Source organism: Mauremys reevesii, linkage group 3 (assembly GCF_016161935.1).
Source record: "Mauremys reevesii isolate NIE-2019 linkage group 3, ASM1616193v1, whole genome shotgun sequence".
Classification (NCBI taxonomy): domain Eukaryota; kingdom Metazoa; phylum Chordata; order Testudines; family Geoemydidae; genus Mauremys; species Mauremys reevesii.
The window spans coordinates 141,222,324-141,247,887 of NC_052625.1; the positions used below are offsets into that span (position 1 = coordinate 141,222,324).

Consider the following 25,564-nt stretch of genomic DNA (forward strand, 5'->3'; position numbering starts at 1 on the left):
AGTAAGAATATGTATTATCTGAATCTGAATTCTTCCCATGTCATCAGATGTTGCTTAGGGCATGAACAAGGCTCCGCCATCCCTGTCTATCCTGCACTGCTTTTTCTATGTCTTTTAAATCCCATAAACTTTCCTTCTCTGAGTAGAGTTTTGCACAGGGACTCTTTCAGTTGGCCCTTTTTGAATGTTCCTCTAGGTGCCCAATGGCACAGCTGCCATGGCAGATGCTTTGGCATTTTCTTTTCTGGGTAAGTGGAGGTAAAGGGTTGTTGAAGTCTGACAAATCACAGCATTTTTTATAAATCCAAAATTTGGGTGCAACTTACAGGGAAACTTCATTGGTGTTAGAGTGCCTCTTCAGCTGAAGAATACTGCTGGGATTTGTTGAGATTTCACAGTAGTGAATCCCAAAAATGGTTGATTGTTGAGAGACTTAGAAATGATTAAGACAGGAATGAGGGTAAGAGGATTAAATGGCTTGTTTAATAGTTTTGAGCCTCTGATTTAAGTGCATAAATATTTTCCTTTTCCCCCTACATCTTTCTATTATTTTTTTGTTTGTGACGTGTGTTTTATGGGAAAAGTGTATAAAAGTTGTTTAAGAAATTTACAGGAGGAAATTTTCCATCTGTGGCATAATGGGATCTTCAGAAATAAGAAACTAATTATTACCAATAATTACAGGTTGTTTGGTCAACTTTCTTCTGTATTATAGCAGTGGCATTTGCACACTTTTAATAAGTTTTCTCTTGAGGCAACCCTGAGGGTCTGACATGGACCTATGATAGTCACACCCTTACCTCCTAATGTGGGGGTGCAGCAACCCTTTGGAATTGAAACTGCTGAGTTTACATAGTGTAGCTCCCTCAGGTCCAGGAACAAGCAAACGGCGTACACAGTGATAATGTGATCTTCTGCTTGATTGTACTATACATTTGTTTTGGGGTAGTGCCTGGAGGCCTCAAGTGTGACTGGGGCCTTGGAGTGCTAGGCACTGTACAAATACATACAAACAGTCCCTGCCCCCAAAATCTGGCAGTCAAAAGAGTGGGAGAAAAGGAATATGATCTCCATTTTAGAGACAGAGAACTGAGACACAGCATTTAAGTGCTTTGCCCAAGGTCACAGCGGGAGTCCCTAGCATGGCTAGGAATTGGATCCTGATCTCTCGAGTCCCAGGCCAGAATCTTAACCACAGAATAGTTGTGCCTCACTCCATTGTTAGGCTGACTTTGTCTGACATATTGTCTCTTTTCAGTTACACCTGAGAAGATTTGGGAGCTTTGTCCAACGAGCAGTAAAGCTTTGATTATATACTGCTTTTGATTTCCTTTTCAGTGTACCTGGAAGTGCTGTCAAAAAGCTACATCTGACCCAGGTTTTATTTCAAGGGGAGAGGTATCTCAGTAATAGTAGTAGATTGTCAGTCTACCTATACATAGCCATTCAGTGAATAGAGCAATATATGGAACTTTCTTTCAGTGAATAGAGCAATATGTGGAACTTTCTTTGATGTATACATATGGAAGAAGAGTTCTGTCATTCTTTAGTTTCATCTCTCTCCACTGCTGTCCTCTCCCAACATGTACAAGCTTTTGCTGTAAGCATTTCCCAACATGTGTTCAGATCGGTAGCTTCTTTGAATGATTTAAGCAGGTGTATGTTTCACCTGCACGTTTTTGTTTTCTATTAATAGCTGTGTCTTGATCCCATAACACTCTCACTTTATATATCTGGCTATTTGGTATTTCAAGAACAGTTTAAGAGAAGAGCTGTGTATCCATCTGTATGTCTGCCGCGGGTATAGGGCTAGTATTGGTATTGATGCAATGCAAGAGTTCAGTGAAGAAAATGTAATGGCAGCATGACCTCATTTAAAAAAAAAATCTAATATGGATTTTTCCAAAAGAATAAGCAGACTGAGGAAATGGGCCTTGAGCCAGGCTATGTAATATTTTACCCTAACACAGCATCAGTCAAACTTCCAAGCTGGTTTAAAAGGCTGTTTGAGGCTTTCTGTGGTTTGTTGAGAGTGGCCTTTTAAAAAAAAAAAAAAAAAAAAAGTTTGTGTACAGAACTAGCAAATGAACTCCTCCATCAGAAAGTAGGTCAGTCAGTGACCTCCCAGTAGTATGAAGCAGCAGTTTATAGTGTAACTGACAGCTCAGCAGCAGTAAACCTCACTGTCTCCAGGAAGCTTGTCATGACAAATGTAAACACATTATATCCTGTATTCCTCTTATTTATTTATTTTCATTGCCACACTAGAAACCACAAACTGTCGCTATGCATCCCCTTTCTTCACCTTATAGTCTCCAGAGGGAAATGCCTTGTAACATACCTAATAATTTTTACAAGCCGTTGTAATGAGCAAGGCATTCGAACAGGTTTTTTGACACCTGAAATTGAACACTTGGCTCAGACCTGAATAAAATCCAAACCAACATGTCCCTGGTAGGGAAGAAACTTATGAGTAAGGTAGGAACTGAATTATCTAGGGGACCAAGTATCCTTGCCTTGATTCCCCTCATGAGGCATGAGACCCTTGCTTACACCCATGCGATTTGTCTGTGCTTGTGTTGCTAACATCAGTAGCTATATTGCTAAGGAGATAAAGCTTTTTAAATGTCACAATTCACATTTTTTCCCTAGGAATTTTTCCCCTAGTTTTCCTCATAGGTTTCCATGCAAATCTGCAGACAGTTTACTTTAAAATGGTGAGGGAATATATCCCCCTTAATGTTGCTTTAAATTCATATTTGCATTTTCTGGGATGTGATAAGTCTCACAGTTTTAATTATTTTGCTTGGCTTACACCTATATTACTATGAAAATCAGAGTGGATTGAGGGGGTCAAGAATGGATCAGGCCAATAAAATTTGCATGTTGGGATTTCTAGTTGCAGTACTGTGTGTGTGTGTGTGTGTGTGTGTGTGTGTGTGTGTGTGTGTGTGTGTGTGTGTGTGTGTGTGTGTGTGTGTGTGTGTGTGTGTGTGTGTGTGTGTGTGTGTGTGTGTGTGTGTGTGGTGAAACAGTTCTCTGAAAGCCATAGAGCTGATTCTTTCCCTTGGTTTGGAGTCAGGTTGAGGTGAGTCAGTCGTGCTTGAAGTAGAAAATGATCTGGTTTAAATATTCTCCCTCAAATCATAAAAGTTCTACGAGTCACCAAGTGGAGATGTTTAACCACAGAGATCACAACACCAGCAACAAATGGATGTTTATCTGGAGACAAGGTCAATGTATTAACTTTTCTTCTTAATAAACACTTTTAATATTTTTTTTTCTTGCTCTTCTCCAAATTCTGTCTAGTTTGTTGTTCACTTTCTGGTGCTGAGTGGCCCAGAAATGTACACAGAATTCTAAGTTCTTTTTCACCAGTGTCCTACAGGGAGGGATTTTTGTGATGTGATACCTCCAAAGCTCTAGGTGATACCTTTTATATGAGAGAACATCACCTGCAAGACTGGACTGTTATTGAACTGAGTCTTTAAGTCAACTTTTGCAGTGGAACAAAAATACATAGCCATGTGTAGTGTCTGACAATAACTGGTGATGTTAAGGCTAATCATTCTTTTGTGCCTTCTCAGCGATTTTTAAATTAGTTACCTCAGTTTTTACATGTCATGTTAAAATAAAATTGCCTGACATTGCTCATGCCAAGAGCAGGGCTTGGGTTTGAGAGCAATCTGAGGACTCCCTTGTTCATCCTTTTAAAAAGCCAAACACTTTACCAAAGCTGGAGGATTTTAATTAGGTTTGAACACTGCAGGCACAAATTCAACAGGAGTCTGGACAGATTTAATAGACCAACAAGCAAAACTTTTTCTCTGGGTGCTTATGGCCAACTTCATCACTGATGTGACCTACATCATAATTAATGCTACATATAAATATAATACTTCATGCACAGGGACCCAACCTTTCCCTCACTTAGCTTTTTCTCTGAAGCAGAAAGCCACTTTAGAATCATGGAGATGGAGGGGATGGTGGGTTTTTGTTTTTTTTTAAGCCCTTCCCAATGGTTTCCACATGTGAAACAGTACAGGTTTTGGTTCAGCCCAGCTTGAACATCTCACATTCCCTTTAAAGGTTAAGAAATGAAAGAGGTTTTTGAAGCCTTCACTCGGTTGAAAACAAAGAATTTTTCCCCTCTCAATTGCCAGAGGACAGCTCTATCAGAATGTCCAAATTAACTGCTTTCCTATTTGCTGGTGGGTGGAATGTCTCTCAGCAGTACTGCTGATGACAGTGGTGACCTTTTAAATAACATGAAGACAATTGTACCGCATAAATAGGGAAATTACCCACTTTCTTTTTAGCCATTGATGTCATTTGTCTTGGGAGTGAGGAAACTTTTTGATAAAACCGATCAGCATTGCAGTGTTTGGGTTATAATAGAAACTGTAAGTTTGAAAAAATGATACATTGGGAGTAATAATGCTGAATCCTATTCACTTCTCTCAACTATAGGACTTTTGATTTTCAGTATAAATATCGAATCTAGGCAGTGCTTCACTTTGTTTCACAGTATATTATCTGGTATGTTATCACCTTAAATATGAGTGGCATGAGGAATACAGAATATGATCTAAATGTTCCCTTCTGATTCTGGGATCCAGGGCATGGGACTACAGAAGTGAATGTTCTTCGGGAGGTGCTCCTGACCCCGTGGAAACTGCTCTGAACATTGGGAGGATGTGGGGCTATGGGGTCAACCAACTTTCTACCAGATTTCCTCCTTCCCTCCATCCCTCAACATGCAGGCAGAGCAGCAAAGTTACTTCATACTTAGTCCCTAGTAATTTACTTGGTCTCCACTAACCATGCTGATGAACCCCCGTCCCCATCACAAACTTCTGTGACAGGATCCCCTCCTCCTGCAAAAGTTGAGCTGTCAAAGGTGCGGGGTTGAGAGGAGCAAGCAATGGTACAAACAAGGGACCTTCCATGTAATCACCTGGCTTCCAGTGGATCTCTCAGTACTCACAGGTAGAGTTGGTTTAAAAAAAAATTCAATTTTACACACACACACACACACACACACACACACACACACACACACACACACACACACACACACACACACAGAGGCAATAAAGTGCACAGGAGAGACGGGGCCCATAATTTGGATAATCCAGGTAATTTTCGATGTAATAATTTAGATTTTTAGTTTCCTGTAGTAGGAAGAAAATTAATGTTACCATCTGTGTAGAACAGAAGAAAGTCCCAGCAAACTGCTGAAGTAGTCTAGTTAATACTTGGGCTGTCTTCTGTTTCAGCCTCATGGCCTGATGGACTGTGCCCAGCGGTATAGTATATTCATGTGATGCATTCTAAGTATATATAACTGTTTGGTAGTTGCTGTTTTTTTCACTTGATTGCTTTGTGTTTAGAGAAGCAATCTAAGTTAATTGAGCATGGATTATATCATTTCACTCAGCAGCACAGATAATGTCCAGCTTGCCCGCATGACGTAAATGTGTAATGCTTAGTAGTAGTCTCAGTGTCTCTGTTTCCATTAGATTTAGAAGAGTAATCAATTTCACTTGTCAGAATAAGGTCTCAGGTGGTGCAGAAATTCTTTACTGGAGCATATACAGGTTGTGTGCAAGTAGGAGTGGCCATGTGTGTGCAAATCAACTTTATGCATGCATGCAATGCAATACTAGTGTTTTGTGCAGTGCCAACCTGAAATCAAGTATCAAAAACCAGGAGTTAGGGCATCTACTACATTACTAAAATAGTTTGGTATGTAAGATAATGTTAACTTAAATAAGGTTTACAATTTTCAAGAAAAATGGGTGTAGGGTGTAGTGTGACCAAATTAACAGGTCATTAAAAATCTCATTCCACTTAACATTTTATTAGTATGTAGCAGCAGTAGTTTGGACTCAAGATTGCACAGGCATCAGCTTTTGAAGAAAACTTACACAGATCACTGCTGCACCTGTTTAGCCATATGTTGAGCAAACCATTCCAGCAGTGGTGTACAGTTACTTGCATTAACCACTTAAATATATCGTGAGCTGCCCATATGAATACCGGAAAGCAAAAATGAAACAGTGCACGTACTGGCCTGATGTTGCAAATAGCACATCCAGATTGCTTCCAGAAAATGTGGAACATCTTGCATTTTGAAAATTATCTGTGTTGCATTTATGTATGAGTAGACTGGTGGAGATGATTTGGCTAATGAAGAGAATAATCACTTACCTGTGTTATACTCTGGGATTAACTTCTTTTGCCATCATGATTTTTCGACACACAGTACCCACCATGAGTTTTTGGTTTGTTCGCTGCTTTAGGCTCCCTTGCATTTATTTTTGCGTGTACTGAGGAGCAGAGCAGTTCAATGCAAAAAGTACTTAATCCTCAACTAAAGAAATCCATGTATTTCGTTCTCCTGGCATTGTTTCTCCTATCTTCTTTTGATGGCTTATCTTATTCTTGTTTGGAGCAAGTAGGAACCTTTAGGGCTTGTCTCCACTACTGGTGGGATTGATGCTGCGGCGATCAATACACCGGGGGTCGATTTAGCGTGTCTAGTGAGGACCTGCTAAATCAACTGCCGATCGCTCTCCCATCGATTCTGGTACTCCACCAGAAGGAGTTGACGGGAGAGTTTCTCACGTTGACCAGCGTGGTGTGGACCCCGCGGTAAGTAGATCTAAACTATGTTGACTTGAGTTGCGCTACTAATGTAACTCAAATTGTGTAGCTTAGATCAATTTTTTTCCCCCGTGGTGTAGACTTGCCCTTAGTTAGCATTTCAGCAAGTGAATACTTCTCACATTTCAATGAGGAGCAGCGTTACCTCCTTACTGAACCAAATGTGTAAACAAGACAGATTTATCCAGACATAAACAAGGCAGTGTGCTACAGTGTGCTAGGTACTGATAAACAATAAACATCTTCAGTACTGATGAATCAGTTTTAACCATAGTAATTTTTTTCCATATGGATCCTTACAGAAGTATTCTCAGTAAGAAAATGTATTCACTTGTGATATCGCGTACAAGCTAGTCTGTGATTAGAAACAATAAAAGCCTTTGTTGTAAGCTTTATTTTTTTATTTAAAGTGGGTGGTTGGTTGGTTTCCATGGCCATGAACAGTTAATATAAAATATTTTTCACTGGTCAGGTCTAAATGTGCTGGGAGATAGGAGAGCATGAGCACCATGCGAGGTTTTTCTTCATAGCTTTCTTCATTGTTTACATAGCACAGGCTTCTGGGAAGGTAGTAAAGAATTTTTAAAAAAATGAATCTTCATGAAAATAAGCACAGGTTTAACTGACAGGGAAGTAAGTTTCACAGGTCAACATACTTTGTGAACCCCAAATACTTGTGAAGCTGGCAAATCCTCAAACTTTGCATTCTACACCCATTCCTAATGTTAACTGTGAGGTGGCTGAAGAGAGAAAGTGTAACTTTTTTTAACTAACAATTTATGACTCTGTCAACACATGACACAGTTTGTCACAGCTTTCTGCAGCTGATGATGCTGCTGTGAATTAATTTTGAACATCAGTTGTGGCAAATATTTTCTGCAGTGTGAGCAACTTTTTATACAGCGTGAGTTGTCAGCAGCTTGATGTCTATCTTTAAAAAAGGCTGAACAACTCATTGATTATTACAAAATGTATTATAGGTAGAATGGCAGAAAAATGAAGTGCTTTTATTTCTTCCAGACCAATTAGTTAAGCCCTGACACTTGGGATTTGAATTTCCCTCACATAGTCAGCTAGTGTCTCATGTTAAGTAAGCAGGTGGGCTGGGCTAGTGTTGTGGAACCTTGACTTTCAGAGCCATAGCTCTAAAAGTGTCTGATGTAAACTTTATTTCTACACACCCAAGGCAGCTAGATTAGACGGGGGTCAGCTTTATTCTGTTTGGAATCTTGAATTTGTCTATATTTATTGATCACTTGTTTTCAGTGCTATAGAAATGAAGGCTTTTGTTTTTGATTCAGCTGAAGGAGTAAGGAATCTTAATAAAAGTTCCTAGATCATCAGATTCAGCTGCAAAAGTTAGAAAATACCTTTTGAACTAGGACATCACCTTCCCTCTTTTAAATGAGTATGGTAACTAAAGGTTGTAACTAACCCCCCTTTTTTAGAACTCTTACATAGGGTTAAACTTCCAAAAATTCATCTGAAGTCATATGCCCTGAGACCAGTATCTGCATGTGCATTGGGATCCAGTAATTAATTTTTAAAAAGGACTTAAAACATTTAAGGAGTTGCAGCCACAGACAAAATGGATGGGTGAAAAGCTAATATGGTAAAGGACTGTGTAGTATTGTCTCCTCTTTCCTGGGCTCATTGTGGCAGTAGTATTGTCAGGAGCAGTTCAGCAATAGGAGGTGATATGTTGCAGATGGCATAAGGGGCTTCAATACAGTCCAAGAAAGCCAGGGAACAAGAGGATGCCTGCCTGGCCTGGACTCAATGTGTTACTGCCATGCTAGCCATATTAAGTCTGAGCAAGGAACAGTTTCACTTCTTGGCCATCAGGAAGAAGGAACTACACAGAATATAGTGCTAGATACAGGCCACGCTGCAGAAAGAAAGAGAAATACAAGCATTCTGCACATGGCTCAGTAGTTGAAATGGGAGCTGAGGAGCAGAGATTCCCTAGGCGGGACCACATAATAGATAGCAGCAAAAGTCCCAGCATTAGGCAAATGTTTTATCCTGTATATAGTATTAAAAGTCTCAGACACATTTGAGCAAAATGTTGTTGTAACAATGTAGCAAAGCCTCTTTTAAATCTTGGTGTGAGTAGAAGTTCAGTGTAAGTTCACATCTGCTGAATCTTGTTCAGGATTTTCAGTTTGAAATGCCTGATAAAATCACCCTTTGCTGCCTGCAGCAGATTAGCACCCACTTTTAGTATTTTTCTGCTGAGTCATGAAGCATCTCGGTATTGCTTGAATTCAGAGTTTCTACGGAAACGACTTCAAGGACTATGATGCACCTCATTAATGAATACCGTGTCACTTCATGTTATTAATCACTGTGACTACCAGAAATTTGGTCACTACCTGCTTTTCCAAAATTACAGGAAGAATGTCATGACTGAGCAATGGCCATGGTTTTTTTTATTTCTTATTTTTTTGGCTTCTCAGTTTGAAAGTAGATTTGTTTTTGTAAATGTCAATTTGATTGGTAATTCCATAGCAAGTCCCTTTTTGTAAGAATTCACATTAATTTCACAAATAAGACCGAAAGCGATTATTCAGACATAAACTGACAGATTCAAATAGATTTAAATAAACCAAGCAACAGAGCCTTCCAACATGATGAGCATACATGTTTGCATTAATTTGCCTAATCACTGAATTGCTAACACGCCTAACAATTAAAGAACATACCTGTAAAAAAAAATCTGTCTGCCTTTTATCAACAATGGTACTTCTTTTTTCTCTTCAGTATATTTTAATCTAAACACAAGTCATGAAATCCTGGCCCCACTGAAGTCAGTAAGAGTTTTGCCATTGACTGTAATGGAGTTTGCATTTCATCTTACTATTGTTTCAGAACATTCTAGGCAGAGCTGGCTGAAGAACATTAAAAACGTCTTGCTAATTTTCAGCATCATTTTTATTTAAATTCTTAATGTTGGAAAGAAATTCAACCTGTTCTATGTGAAATGGTTAGAAAATCACAAATATTTTTTACAAAAAATTCATCAAAGTTTTTGAAATTCAAAGAATTTCAACTGTCTCCAATTCTGAGCAGCCCTCCCCCACTCTCTCTATAAGCATTTATGTTCTTAACAACAGCAGATGTGAGGCTTAGTAACTTGTTGGCTTCTTTGATGCATAAAATCCTTTATTTTTTGTTCCTGGGTGTAGTTAGATTTGTAGTTGTTCGTTGTAAAAGGAGGCTTGAGAATTTTATAAATTTCCCCATCAAGCTGCTTTTGCCCCAATGTGGTGAACAAAAAGACTACTAAATTTGCATATTTCTTACAAAGGATTTTGGTTTTGTTTCTGTTTCTAGGTATAACTATAGGTGTTTCTTACGGCAAAAAAGTTGAGCCACACAACATCCAGTTGGAGATAGTCAACTGCCTAAAGCAGCAATTAGTTTGCCTAAAAAGAGTTGCCAGGGGCTGTATGTTGGGTAAGTAATTTTGCACAAGTAGTGTAAAGAGGTTTGTTTTTTGGAATCTCTCCATACACTTTTATAATTTAATATGCTGTCTATTTAACTGTAGCATCTAAGGCACTTATCTAAGACTCATCCCTTGAAAGCATATCCAGAACTTTGCTGGCTAATTTTGAAGCTCTTGGATACAGTGGCAAAAAATTGTTCTAGGAACAAGTGCCTACACTTAAATCTAAAAAGAAATATAAAGAAAAATCCATGTGGATCTCTTTGCCCCTTGCCAGTTCACGTTTTCATCTCAGTGTGTTTGTCAGATAAATGACGATGGTGTTGTTCTCAATGAGTTGATCTTTTTGTATTTGTTTGTTTTGCAGCAGTATATTAGTGTTCTCCACTGCAAACCCCTAAAGCAGAGGTGCGCCACAGGTGTAAATGGTGATTTGCTTTTCCATACAGTTCCTTCACTGGTAGATTTTTAAGCCCAGAAGGGACCATTAGATCATCTAGTCTGACCTCCTGTATATTACAGGCCAGAATATTTCACCCAGTTATAAACGAGGGTTCTCCATTACTGATGCTGATGATGCATGAACCAAAAAGAACATAGTTCCCCTTTCAGGTTTCAGGCTGAGTATATGGGTGTGGCAGTTACAAGCATATTTTGTCTTATAAACTCAGCAAAATTGCTCTGGAAATCATTAAGGCACCAAAAAAAAAAAATTAAAAAATGGAACCACTTCCCAATGCCATTTTTAAAGTCACTTTCCAAAGTAGAACCAATTTTGGTGTGGCTATGGCTTTAATTAAAAATACTTTTTCCTTTCCTATTTACATTGCCCTCCATTTTGTGATTATTGTGCATACGACACATATTCATAACTCTTTTACTACCACTTAGCCTGTAAGTTCCTCAAAATGGTCTTGTAACAACAATTGTCTTCTCTCAGCTGAAGGGCGGGGCCGGGGTAAAGTGACCTAAGACGCGATCCTACCAAGTGTGACTCTCACATTTGAAGTTAAGCATGTGTTTTAAGGGCCCCCAGGCCAATGGGGGCTGCGGGAAGTGGCACAGGCGCAGGGGTGTGCTAGCTGCCGCTTCCTGCAGCCCCCATTGGCCTGGAGTGGCAAACCGCAGCCAGTGGGAGCCACGATCGGCCGAACCTGTGGATGCAGCAGGTAAACAAAGCAGCCCAGCCTGCCAGGGATGCTTACCCTGGCGTGCCGCGTGCCAAAGGTTGCCGATCCCTGGTGTAGACAGTGGACACTTCATGTAAGAATAAAGCTTGTCCTGATGAGCTTGACTAGAATTTTCCCACTCCAGTTCTGCATTGGGCTCTGTCTGCCAGCTATCCCTCAGGCAGCCATTTCATTGGAGCTGTACATCTATAGAGCACCTTGGCAAAGCCATGCCAAGCCTGATTCTGTATCTGTGTAGAGGCAAGGTGGAAGAAGGACCCGTTCATTGGTGTGATGGTGGAACATGTTGGCTGAGGCACCTTGACAGAGGAATAGAGTGGGAAAATTGTTTGTGGGAAATTATATTTAAAATAAAAACCTATCAAGATATGTACCTTTGACATTTGCTTATAAACTTTCTTTTCTATTTGAAGTGTAAGCTCTTCTGTTTTGTCCTGTGTGTTGCTAAAGCACTTAGCAAAAGGATGCCTTGATTCTAAATGGCCCGGTGGGTTTTACCGCAATACAAATACTAAATAACTGTTAGGATCGATTTTAATTAGAAGTTGGTTTAATGCTATTTTATATTTTTATTCTTATCGTATTTTTGATCCATTTGTGTATATAACTCACTCTGAAGTAGTCACGACTCTATCCTAAACCAGATTCAGACCAGGTATCCCAGAGGAAGTACTGCTGTAGCAATTGTAACGATTCTGTGAAATCTCAGCTTTTCAAAGACCTTGATTCTCAATTCCAATACAGCCTTAGATCTCATGTCTTTGAGTTGGGCTATATGTCCATTCAAGAATATGAAAAGGTTGCTTGTCCAGCCTCTTGAGTGATCTGAACTGTACCTACAATATTTTTAAGCAGCCAAGTAAATGTTAATTATTTCACAAGTAGCTTTTTCCAACTATTGAATAATGTTGAGTGTCTTCTATAAGCAATTGTTTTTTCAGCTGCTGAGTGGTACTTAATATTAAATATTTTGCAGCTGTTCAGTTGCTTTATACATTTTAAGTTTCACGTTATTTTGTTATTGGATGGCTCGGCACACACAAGCTAGTGAAAGGCTGTGGTAGCAGAAGAGCACATGTGTTTTCCTGATGCATCTTTATATGTTGTGGATAGTTTTAGCTGCAGCCCAATAAGCAGTTATGTAGTACATGGAATTTTTGAAAGTTTGTGGTGTTATAGCATTTTTTCCTCAAATGTTTAGAACTTTCTAACAGAGTTGTATGTTGCACGCAGGCCAGGAGATTGGTTTGTTTCCCCTCAAGCTTCAGGACTCTCTATCACCATACATTCCTCACACAAACAATTCATAAGTTTCGTGGTAGGCAGGGACCACTACCAGTATCATGTCCTACCTTTTGACCTCTCCGCTGCCCCAAGGGTCCTGTCAGCTGCCGCAGTCAGTGTTCGCTAGATGGGGATAATTGCCTTTCCCTACCTGGACAGTTGGCTCTTGAAAGGTTGCCTATTTCTCAAGGCTCAGCCAGCAAAGCCCTAGCTCTGTTCCACTCATTAGACCTCCGCTTCAATGTGGAATAGTCTACTCTCATGCCCACTCAACACACAGGCTTCATCAGGATCACTCTTCCACTACCAAGATGTACTTGATTAAGGACAGTTTTGCCACAATGTCTAACCTTGTTTCAACAGTGCAGCAAAGTCTGTGAAATGCAGCAAGGGTTTGCATACAACTTCTGGGCCATATGGAAGCCGTTATATTTGTGACACCCTTAGCAAGACTGCACACTTGATGTCAAGCCTGGCTGAGAACTGTCTACATCCCCAGCAAGCACAATCTATCCAAACAGCTGTCCGTACTTCAGAAAGTCCTTGATACTTTAGATTGGTGGAGGAATCCAAAAAAATGTGCATGGGAGTTCCATTCCTACAGCCTCTTCTTATGAGGCTCATCATCACCACAGATGCTTCCCTGATAGACTGGGTCTCTCATTCCCAGAACCTCACAGCTTGGGGCTAATGGGCACCTCAGGAGGTGATCCTCTATATCAACGTGCTAGAGCTCAAAGCAGTTCACTACACTTGCCAGCACTTCCTACCCCATACCGGAGGTTGCCCAATCAGAGTAGTGCTGGATAACGGAACAGCAATGTATTATATCAGTTGACAAGGAAGAGCAAGATCCTAGTCCTGTTGCACCAAATCTGTAAAACTATGGAACTGGTGCATATCACACTGCATAGAGATCTCAGTGGCTTATCTACAGGATGACAGAACGTAGTGGCGGACTCCCTTAGCAGATGCTTCTGCACTGACCAAAAATGGAAGCTGGATAACAAGATATTCAGAAAGAAATGTCTGTCTTGGGTTCATCCAGAGATAGATCTCTTTGCAACTCCATCCAGTCCAAAGTGCAGATGATTCTGCTTGAGGGAAAGGAGCGACCACAAATCAATGAGAGACGCCCTGATCGTTCCTTAGCCTTATGTATTGCTATATGCTTATTTCCCTCATGCGTCTCCTGCTCAAGGTCCTGAACAAATTGAAACAGGAGATATTCATAGCCATCGTAGTACCAGCATGCCCAAGCCAGGTGTCATTTGCAGAGCTGTAGTTCATATGCCCCTGCAACCACTCCTCTGTCTTCCCCTGATAACAACTCTCTTCATCCAGGAGTCGGGATCCATCACCCACCCCAACCTCTCAGCGCTTCACCTCAAAGCGTGGCTCCTAGTTGGCTCTCTGGTGAGAGTGTTTTATCTCAAGCCTCACACTCCAAAGGAAGAAACAAGCCTCCATACACTAGATGTTAAAATAGCCTTTGCCTGTTGCAACTGGACTTGGCCCTTTAGGACTTCTCCTAAACTCTTCATCTTGATTGTAGAACGAATGGAAGGGCATCTGATTTCCTCCCAAAGACTGTCTAAATGGGTTGCAGGATGCATCTTCTCCTATGACAAAGTCTCAGGGGTTCATCCCCCTATGATAGTAATTGCTCACTCCATCAGGGCTCAGTCTACCTCTGTTGCCCACCTGAAAAATACGCTTGTCTCAAATATCTGCAGGGCAACCACCTGGTCTTTGTTGCACACGTTTTCCCAGCATTATGCTCTCTTGACTGTTTCCAGAGCCGATGTGGCTTTGCTGATGCTGTTCTACGAATCATACTGAATCCAGTGCCTCAGCACTTTCCTCTGTGATGGAGGTACTGCTCGGGAGTCTCCTGACATGGTAAGGACACTACTCGAAGAAGTAGAGGTTACTTACCTTGTACAGTAACTGGAGTTCTTCAAGTTGTTTCAGTATGCATGCTCCATTGCCCGACTTCCTTCTCCCCTGCCTCAGTCTCTCACTGGACTTTCATGGGTGAGAAGGAACTGGAATGGCAGTAGTCCACTACATGCCTCATACCACAGCATGAGAGTGTGTAGGGCGTAGACCCATGGATAAATATCTTTGATCAAGAGTGTACAGATGCATGCACATCCTCACATGGAGCGCCCATAGGGGGACACATCTCGAAGAACTCCAGTTACTGTACAAGGTAAGTAACCTCTTTCTCCTGAATTTCAATATTTTAGAGGTGGAGGAGATGATTCCCCAAATAACTTGTACATAAATCCCACCATTTGACCAGATTTCTAGTAACACAGATTTTTTTAAAAAAGAACTAGATGCTACCGTGTAGTGACAGCCGTTTTAAGCATCAGCTGGCTCTCACCCCTCTTCCCATTGCCCTGCTTTGCTTCCTCCAGCACCTTCTCCCCACAGTTTTCTGAGTCATCTGTATCTATTGAATACTCACATACTTGCATGTACACACATCCCAAAAATGTAGCCATTCACAGTATTTGGATTGTATGCGGATATCTCTGCATATTAAGATAGTAGTAAGTCTGGCAGAGTTGAAGACAGCCTTGAAACTGAATGATCTCTCAAAGATGAACTCCAATAATTCAAGAAGGAAGCAAAAAAGGAGGCCAGGTCTTCTTCTTCAAGACCTTCTGGTAGGCCATACATTTGCAGAAGTGACCTTTTAGTAGCAGTCATCAGAGCTTGAAACTTACCTGGAATAGAAATTAATTGGGTCAGCTGGCCTTTCAACCTCTCTGTTCCTCTTTTTAGCCTTTGCTAAGCAAATACTCATTTTGGAGATTTTGATATGAATGTAACACAGTTCTCATGCTAATTCTGATTAAGAAGTCAGAAATGATATGTAAAGTGCCTTTTATATGCCATTTTACCTGTTAGTGACAGTTCTCCCACAAGTGCTTGAGTCCTTTTTCTTTTAGAAGAAAGTACAGAACGTTTTGAGTGCTTCATTCTCCAAAATACTAGGAAGGTTACTTTACAGTCAGGGCCCAAAGTCGCAGGCAGGCTCATGCTCAGCTGGGAGGGACATTTTTGTTTGACCTCTGATTCCAGCACAGCAACTCTTTCCCTTCTTACATGCTCTTTATCTTTTTTTTTCATCTTCTCTTCTCCTTCTGTTCTTTTCCAATCTCCATTTCTACATCTTTCCCCTCCATCACCCAGTCACTGCTCTTATTAACTGTATTTCTTCCTGTTCTCCCACATTTCTGTTGCTTTCCCTTCTTCACTTTCACAAATCTTCTACTCACCTGCTCCTCTGAAACATCCTTTTAGCTGCTGGTGACATCTGTCCTCCTAATCCTGGTTCCCGGCACAGAACCCACACTGCCCTCCCATCTCTGCCACACCTCCTTACTTTCCTACCATCAGTCTTTTTTTAATTCCTATCTCCTGCTACTCCTCCATCCCTCTTTCTGCTCCCTCATGAGCTCCTACTCTGCCTCTATTAAGCTGTCCACCATTTATGGTTTTTACATCTCCATCTTTTCATCCTCACTGAACTCCAGATGCCTCCTGTTGACTATGTCTATCGCTTCCCTTTTCTTCAGAGTTTTCTCCTTTCCCCACACATCATGCTCTGTAGCCTCCAGGCATGGTAGCCTGGGACTCATCCCTTGTCTTTTGCCACTTCCAGCTCCTCCTTCCTCGTATTTATCCCCTGTCTCTGAACTGCATTCAATCTGGCGCTTTCTGCCTCGCTGTGTTACTATGATCCATGAACACTCTCTCATCAAGTCACTTTCCTGTCTTTTCCTTCAGCCTCCCAAAGCTCTGCCCCACCCAATAGCCCAGCACTCCTCTATAATTGCTCCCCATTTTGTTCCTAGCACCATGTTACTCTTTTGCTTTATTACTCAGTTGGGCCCCAATTCAGTAAAGCACTGATGCAATTCCATTGACTTCAATTGGGCAACTCCTGATTTACACTAATAAAGAATCAGAATCAGACCCAGGGAGGGAGAGGTGGAGGTTTGAAGGAGGCAGCTGTATCTGATCCATTTGTTTTCTCCAAACCTCCAAGTTTGAAGAAAGAATTCTCAAATAAGAGAAAAGACATGTTTCTATTCATTAAATTCAGTTTGTAGCTATCTTTAAGGATTCCCCACCACTTGAATGTATATCTACCAGCACTGGCACTTTTGTCATTAGCTTTCTTCTGTTCTGTTCTATATAGAGTCTTAAAGCATGCTCACATGCTTATATCTGAGCACCTTCCAATAGCACATTAAGCAGTGTGACTACACTTCTTTCACGTGTTGTTTGTTCTCTCGTCCTCCCTCTGCCTTAGTTATGAGTCACTTGTCTGGCCTCTGTGAATCAGTGCTGCTAGTCTTCACAGGAGTGGGGTTTTGGAGCAGCCTGTATTACAGTATGAACAACTGAGTGGGAAGCATTGGAGAGTTAGAGGGAAACTAGAGATCTTAGTCTAGTAAAGCTCAAAAAACGTGATGCTAGATTAGTTGTCCATTGCTGTTTTAGTACCATACACTTACTGGAAGTAACCAGTTATTAGTCATTTAAGGCTTGTCTACATGGAGCAGCAACATGCACTATAAGGGTTTGATTTCTGAAGTGCACAGATGTGTTGTGCATTAATTGGTCCATGTAGGCCCTGATGGTATGCACTAGTGCGCTTTAATGTGGTGCTGTTTGAGACAGTACTATGCTAAAGGGCTCTTGAGACTCTTTAGAGCACACCAGCAGGGTCTACACAGACCAATTAATGTGCAACATATTACTGTATATACTCGATCATAAGCCGGTTCATTTATAAGCCGATCCTCCCAAGATGGATAAGTAAAAATGGAAAATGTTTATAACCCATTCATAAGCCGACCCTATAATTCAGGGGTCAGCAAACTTTGGCTCCCAGGCCATCAGGATAAGCCACTGGCAGGTCGAGATAGTTTGTTTACCTTAAGCGTCCGCAGGCCTCGGAGGTAAACCTAAGTAAACAAAGTGTCCCAGCGCGCCAGCTGCTTGCCCTGACGGGCCGGGAAGGCAACTGGCAGGAAAATGATTTGTGGGGGAGAAGCTGGGGGTCAGGAGAGTAACTCCTGTGACCACCCCCAACATGACCCCACAGCTAGCCCGGGACCCCCACACTCTCCCCATCCCATCCCTTCCCACTTTATCTGGGGAGGGCCAGGGGAGAATGTCTCTGGCCTGACAGGAGCTGCTCCGGCAGGCTGGGCAGCCCGGCCACAGCCTGCTCCGGCAGGCCAGACTGGGTGGTACAGCCACAGCATGTTCCAGTGGGCTGGGCCAGACGGCTCGTCCGGAGCGTGCTTTGGCAGGCGGGGCCAGGCAGCGCAGCCACAGCCTGCCAGCCCCGGAGCTGCAGTTGCTTCGGAGGCTGGGGGGAGAGCAGCGTGGCCAGAAGCAGAGAGACTCTGGCCCCACCTCTTCCCTTCTGGCTGTGCTGCCTCTCCTTGCTCCCTCTGTTGGGGGGAGGGGCTGTGTCCCACCTCTCTATGCCCGTTCATAAGCCGACTCCCTTCTCTGGTGCTTCCCTTTTTTACTAAAAAAAATCAGCTTATGAATGAGTATATACGATAATTCACTCAGAAATCACATCCCTGTAAGGCACATTACCCCACTGTGTCTACAAGCCCTTATCTACATATTGAAAAGGTAGTTTTCCTCTGTAAATCAGGAAGGGTACTCTTTAACACTGGGTAACTGATAGCCAAGTCTCAACATATTTATCCAGAATTGGAGATCAATAAAGTTTCATCATGCTGGAGAGCAAGAAGAATAGGAGAAGTGTCTGGGGAGAGGGACAGTTGTTTCCTGCTTTTTTTCAGTAATGAGTTTACTGTATGTAATCTGATGCCTACTAATTTTTGGTTAGATAGCCACGACATGGTCATCATGCCTCCAAGTGGGAGAGTTACTGTTTTCTTTTCAATTTAACCATTTTACATGGAGGTAGAGATTGGTGACTGAAGCATATTGCTTAATATTCTTAAATCACCAATACACGACTAACTCCGCCATTACAATACATCCTTCAGATGATTGTAAAATAAAAGGAGAAGTGAACTTGTGTGGTTTCATTATGATGGCAATAGAATCCGTAGTGCATCTCTGAGACCAGAAGCCCTGTTATGTTATGGACCAAATTATATAGACTGGATAAACGCTAAAATCAGCTTACTCATAAAACATTCTCTTGTCTTACCTAAATCTGAGTAGAAAAAATAAATATGGGGGAACCAATATTTATTCAGAACTTCCTCTGTTTACCAAATAGGAAGCTGTCTTATGCCAGTTTTGGCTGCCGCTTCCCGCAGCCCCCATTGACGTGGAGCGGCGATCAGCCGAACCTGTGGACGCGGCAGGTAAATGGCTCAGCCTGCCAGGGTGCTTACCCTGGTGAGCTGTGTGCCAAAGGTTGCTGATCCCTCTACTAGATTAATCCATATTGATACTTACTGAGCAACTTGAAAGTAATAAAAGACTTCACCACTGTGGCACAGTTGGTATGCATATATTTTTTAAAATCTTGAAATTTTCCTTTTGTATATAGGATGAAATGGAGGGCAGAGGGGGAATAAAGTCTGGACTCATGTTTTCTGGTTGAATTACATTGGTATGGAGAAGCAGAGGGAGATTACAAGGTAGCATTAATTATTTTTAACTGCCTTTATCAGTTCTCAACTTTATAAGGAATCTTTTAGTTTGTTCTCCAGTGCCCTTATGTTTTTTTATCATGGTATTTAGGAGTTTTTGCAAAATAAACTAAACAGGAACCACAACAGACAAAATTACTCACCTCAAATTTTGCCTACCTATCCTACAGCAAAGTTAACATTTACGTATGTTTGTACACCACCCACTGATATGCAGTGCTAGACTGGAAAGGTTTTGTTAGTATTGGCAGTGCTTTCTTGAAGCCAGCTGCTAAGTCTATATTGCATGCCTGCTTAAATTCCAAAATCATTGAACCTCTCCCTTAATCCCTGTTTTTGTTTTTTTTTTACTCTTGCCTTCTTTTTAGTTTACTTTGTATCTTGGAGCAATAAACTTCAAACACTTTATGGAAGTCAGAGTCAAAAAGCCCTGTTGCTTTGTGTTTTGCTAAACCTGTTTGTCCATACTGATACAGAAAACTAATTAGATGCACACGTCATTTTCAGATCTGGCCAGCATGATCTGTCTCCTACCTGCAGTATGGGAATGTCTGCATCCATTTCCTTCCAAATTTAGTTGAAAGTAAGTGAACTATTGTAATGTTCTCAGGTAACATATGAACGATCCCTTTTATGAAACCCTAAATGATAGTTTGAAGATTGAAGCTACCCACTGGATTTTAAGTTAGTCTAAATGTATGAGAAGCAATTTTATGATCTTGTAGCTTTCTTTCATTAACCAGCTTTACTCTCCAGTTACATGCTGTGTTAAAGGGCTTGAATAAGAGCTTGCATTAAGATGTTTTCCCATCATACACACTCATTACATGTTGCTATTGAAATACCCTTGTGTTCCCATCCAAGCAGTTTTCAAAAAGAAAAACTAGAAAATTTTCAGACTCATTTTATTAGTTTCCAGCCAGTAAGTCACCTTTCTTTTTCCTCTTTGCTTTTTCATCTCTGCCTTCTCCTTTCCCCAGACCTACTCCTTTTGGATTTTGTGTATTTTCTCTACCAACTCCAGCACCCTCCTTGTTCCTGCCTTTGATTCTCCTCTTATTTCTATGCACCGTCCCTTCCTTTCCCCTCTTAATTTCAGTGCCACCCCTTTTTTATTTTATGCTCATTTTTCTTTTCAGAGGCTCTTAATATTCTTATGTTCTTCTCATCCCTCAAAGCCTTACTATGAAGTGCTGGAAATGGCTCCCTCTACAGCCCGTCAATACTGATCATTCCATCATCCATTTGAGGATATGTTACTATAGAGAATGTAAAGTGCAACCTCTTAAAGGCTCAGTCTCATTAATACTCCTAGATCTTACTGGCCTAAGGAGCGGCAAAGACTGAATTTAGTCCTGAGTTAACATATGGTGCCTGTAGGCATTGGTGCACCATCCAGTATCCTCTCCCTCTCCTCACTGTTGGTGTCTCTTCACCATAGCGTTGTGTTTTTTTCCCCCTCCTCCCTGTCTGGTTCTGGCAAAACTGGGTGACTGGGCCACAAAATGGCAGATGGAATTCAGTATTGATAAGTGCAAAGCAGTGCGCATTGGAAAACGTAATCCCAACGGTGCCTATGGTCACTTGCTGGAGGATTCTTTGCACCTTGAAGTCTTTAAACCCTGATTTGAGGACTTCAGTAGCTCAGACATATGTTAGGGGTTTGATACAGGAGTGGGTGGGTGAGATTCTGTGGCCTGCGTTGTGCAGGAGGTCAGACTAGATGATCATAATGGTCCATTCTGACCTTAAACTCTATGATTCTATACATACAAAATCATGGGGTCTAAATTAGCTGTTACCACTCAAGAAAAAGATCTTGGATTCATTGTGGATAGTTTTCTGAAAACATCTGCCCAAGGTGCAATCGCAGTCAGAAAAGCTCACAGAATGTTAGGAACCACTAGGAAAGGGATAGATAATAAGACAGAAAATATGATGCTGCTATATAAGTGCATGGTGTGCGCACACCTGAAATACTGTCTGCAGTTCTGGTAGCCCCATCTCAAAAAAGATATATTAGAATTGGAAAAAGTACAGAGAAGCAATAAAAAATAATAAGGGGTCTTGAACAGGTTCCATTTGAGGGCAAATTAAAATGAATAGGACTGTTCAATTTAGAAAAGAGACGACTAAAGGGGGATATGATAGAGGTCTATACTATCATGAATGGTGTGGAAAAAGTGACTAAAGAAGTGTTATTTTCCCCTTCAAATAACACAAAAACCAGGGTTCACTCAGTGAAATAGACAACAGGTTTAAAACAGTCAAAAGGAAGTACTTCTTCACATAACACACAGTCAACCTGTGGCACTCATTGCCAGAGGTTGTTGTGAAAGCCAAAAGTATAACTGGATTTAAAAAAAAAACACAACTAGATAAGTTCATGGAGGATAGGTCCATCAATGGCTATTAGCCAAGATGGTCAGGGATGCAATCCCATGCTCTGGTTATCCTTAAATCTCTGACTGCCAGAAGCTGGGACTGGATGACAGGGGATGGATCACTCGATAAATTGTTCTGTTCATTCCCTCTGAAGCATCTGGCACTGGCCACTGTCAGAAGAGAGGATACTGGACTGGAAACAAGGAGGGTGCTGGAGCAGGTAGAGAAAATACACAAAATCCAAAAGGAGTAGGTCTGGGGAAAGGAGAAGGCAGAGATGAAAAAGCAAAGAGGAAAAAGAAAGGTGACTTACTGGCTGGAAACTAATAAAATGCGTCTGAACATTTTGTAGTTTTTCTTTTTGAAAACTGCTTGGATGGGAACACAAGGGTATTTCAATAGCAACATGTAATGAGTGTGTATGATGGGAAAACATCTTAATGCAAGCCAAATATGACCATTCTTACAGTCTTATGAACAGCTCCTACGACCCTATAGAGCTACTCCTTATGTTAACAGGTGAGAGTCCAGTCCCTCCCTGCTCTAAACTGTGTTAAATAATTTACTTTTTCTTTCCTTGTCTTTTGCTAGCAGAACTGCTTTCACTGTGGGGCTGAAGGGAACAGAGGTCCTTCCATACCCCCATGAGCTACTTTCCAGAGGAGTTCCTTCATGGGGACTTTAAATTTAATCTTAATAGCACACTGTCCAAGGAAAGTACAGTAAGATCAAGCTGCTAACACTTAGAGGTGGTGGCATAATCTTGCTATGATAATGGACCTGTTTTGGGCTGCCTCTTTTGTATCACAATTAAAGTGATTCAGAATATGCTAGATTGATTGAAGAGAGCGATATCTGTTTCTGACAGATGTTCCCCATGATTCCACAAATGTAACCCTGTCCGCAAGATGATAGTGTGCTTGTTTACATAGGGAAGCTCTTAAAAATACAAACACAAAGTAGCATTCAGATCAGTCATTCTGATCAAAGTGCCGATGATTATTAGGGTGTAAAGGGAACTGATGACTCAACTTAGACACGACACTGCGGCGGTCTCCGAATTTCAGTTTCGTAGCAGATTCTTTTCAGGAATGTTTTTCGTTCTTCCGTGATTCAGATTTGTTTCTGGAGTGTACATATTGTTTTATATTCCTTAACCAGGAGAGTGAAAGCAGCTTTTGGGAAAAGGCTACCAAACATTTCTGAATAATACTAGACACTGCCCTATACTTTCAATGGAAAGCTCGACTTTTTGTGGAAGATGGTTTTGTATTTTATCCTGCTTTCCCTACGGCTGTATCTGCCCCAAAATGATTTCTCTGTCCAGTAACCACATAAAAAGTTCCTGTGTCGCAATTTAAAAGAACTTTCTGAATCAAATTGCAATATTTTGATCAGCTCTTATTCTTAGTAATTCCAGGCAGTGCACTTGCTGAAATTGGTGACTCAGAAACTGAAATGCAAAATATTTCTCTGAACGGTGGCCGGAAGTTAGCTTTGAAACCTGAAACAAAGCGCAGACCGCAATTTTATCTATTTATTATATGTGTAAATACGCTTTGTCTTCAGCAGTCATTTAGATTCCTTTTGGTAGAGCCCGTATGATCCTCAGGCTGTACGATAAACCATGTCAGAACTATCTGGCACATCTAATTTTTGGATTAAAAAATGAATTCCTAGTGAATGATTTCGTTGCCTGTAGTGCTGTCTGATTTTGTCATGGCATTTGATAGAACTTGTTAGAAGTATTAAGTAAGACAGGATGTTGGTACATTTGAGGTCATCTAATATTAAAAAAAGTAGAAGAATGTGTGTTCTACACCAGTGGAATTGAACTAAATGGCGTAGTTGATTTATACAATACACTGCCATATTTAGGATGCTCTGTGACACCAGTAGGTCACATTTTAAGTGTGGAGAGTCTCATCATTTTGTAACAGGGTGCTCATCTGCCAATGGAAAAAAAAGACAAGTATTAACCCTTTTTTACTGCGGCTCCTAGAGGCATGGTGGGGTGGAAATAAACTGAGCAATACGGCTGTAAGAAGTTTCAAATTAGCATTTAAGCAAATGATACAAAAGGTACAGAAAGCACTTTAGAGGCTAACTTTTGAAAGAAGCAGCTGTGCATGCTCTAGAGGTGCTGGGAGATAAGACTTGCGTTCTCTTACTGCTTCTCTCACTCATGTATTTGTACTGCTCTCCTCACCATGGTACCCGAGGGTATTGTATTAGTCAAGCCAAGCCACTCTACTCTGTTTTCACTGCATGACTGTGGGCAAGTCTCTGTTGGTTTAACCTGTGTGTAAAATGGGGCTTGTATGGACTTCGTAAAGCACTTCAAGATCCATGTATGGAAATCACTATATAAGAGCAAAGTAGGCTATTGATTGATTTATTTAAAGAGTATGCACTTCCCTTTGAAAGGATGGTGCACCAATAGTAAATATTCTACAAAGAAAGTAATCGAGATCCAGAGCTTTTTATTAAATACAGTTCACAATAAAATCAAATAAAAGCAATGCATATTCATAACTCTTGTTAAAGTAATTCCTCTTGGAATGTTTAGAGCTCTGGAGGATATTTATTTTGGTGGTGTGGGAGTGGGTGAAATAAAGTGATTAATTATAATAAAACATCTAAAGAATTAGAATGGTAAGTATTACACGGTTAATAAAAGCAGATGCAGAACAGGAGTGGCCAAATTTACTGACCCTCCAAGCCGTATACAATAATCTTCAGAAGTTTGAGAGCCGCAAGACATGCACAGCCTGCCCTGGGGTGCTGTGCCTGCCAGGAGCAGTGCCCACCTGTGGGGCTAAAGTCCTTAGACCCCTTCCTCCCCCCCGCAGGGCTACCCCACCCCACCACAGGGTAGAGGCCCCTAGTCCCACCAGCCCACCGCAGGGCAGAAGCCCCAAGCTCCCCCCCCCAAAACTAGTTTTGTAGGTGGAGAATGGAGGGGTACATGTATGTGGGGGCTCCAGGAGCCAGACTTTAACTGTAAAGGAGCCATGAGCCACCATTGCGCCATGCCTGCTATAGAAGTAGTATATTGTTAAATAAAAAGATATTGTACAGAGAACCTGCTGAACTGAAGTGAAGTGTTTGCTAGAAAGATTTGTTATTTTGTTACACAAAATAGATCCAACTACCTTCCTTGAACCTGGATTTGGGTGTGGATTTTACATTTAGTGGTATGGTCAATATCTTTGTAGCTTCTCCCTGAGCTCAGGATTGGAAATACATATGTTGGCACACTCAGATTTGTCTGGCAGTTGTAGAACCCATCACCACTGCTTACTCTACTGCATGTTGCTACTTAAGCCAAATGACAATTTGGAAGAATTTTTGTCTGTCCATTAAAATAGTAAAACAAAACCTTTGTTTGTATTGTAGCTTTTCATTTGGTCCGGTACTTTGAATGAGATTTCCCACTCTGGTCCACTCAGATTAAATTTGGACCCATCTTCATGTCTTTTGACCATGGTCATTTATCCGGTTAATCAGTTCAGTGGGAGCCAGTGATGTGTTTAAAGAGTTAAAGATTTAAAGATATCACTAGGCTGAATGTTTAAAGAATCATAATTGCAGTTTAACACTGTAAATTGAGATTGGCCCTGGAGTCTAGCGATCCCTAGTAGGGCATCTGAGTTTTGGACCTGAGCATTGGCCCTAAACCCCAGAGCTGACAAACATTGTGCAGTCAGCATGTTGTGTATTTCTCCAGTGATCCCTCAGGCCAACAAGGGAGTGTGATTTGACTGAGCTGCCATGATAGTTGGCCTTGTATGGGGTTGAAGCAGAATGAGTGCAAAGTAGGGAGAAAGTAGTAAGTACAATCAGTATAGTACGGGGCCATAGCTAGCAGGAAGCAGTCTCCATTGCTGCTAGCCTACAGCAGC

General features: G+C 41.2%; 1 protein-coding gene across 3 annotated transcripts in view; it reads left to right on the forward strand.

Annotated features, from left to right (window-relative positions):
* The window catches only part of BACH2 (BTB domain and CNC homolog 2), a 241,817-nt gene that overhangs the window by 108,106 nt on the left and 108,147 nt on the right, over positions 1–25,564 (forward strand). For all 3 annotated transcript variants that reach the window (XM_039531428.1, XM_039531427.1, XM_039531429.1), the window contains exon 2: positions 10,006–10,128. The gene's annotated coding sequence lies outside the window, so the exon portion shown is untranslated. The remainder of the gene's footprint in view (positions 1–10,005; positions 10,129–25,564) is intronic.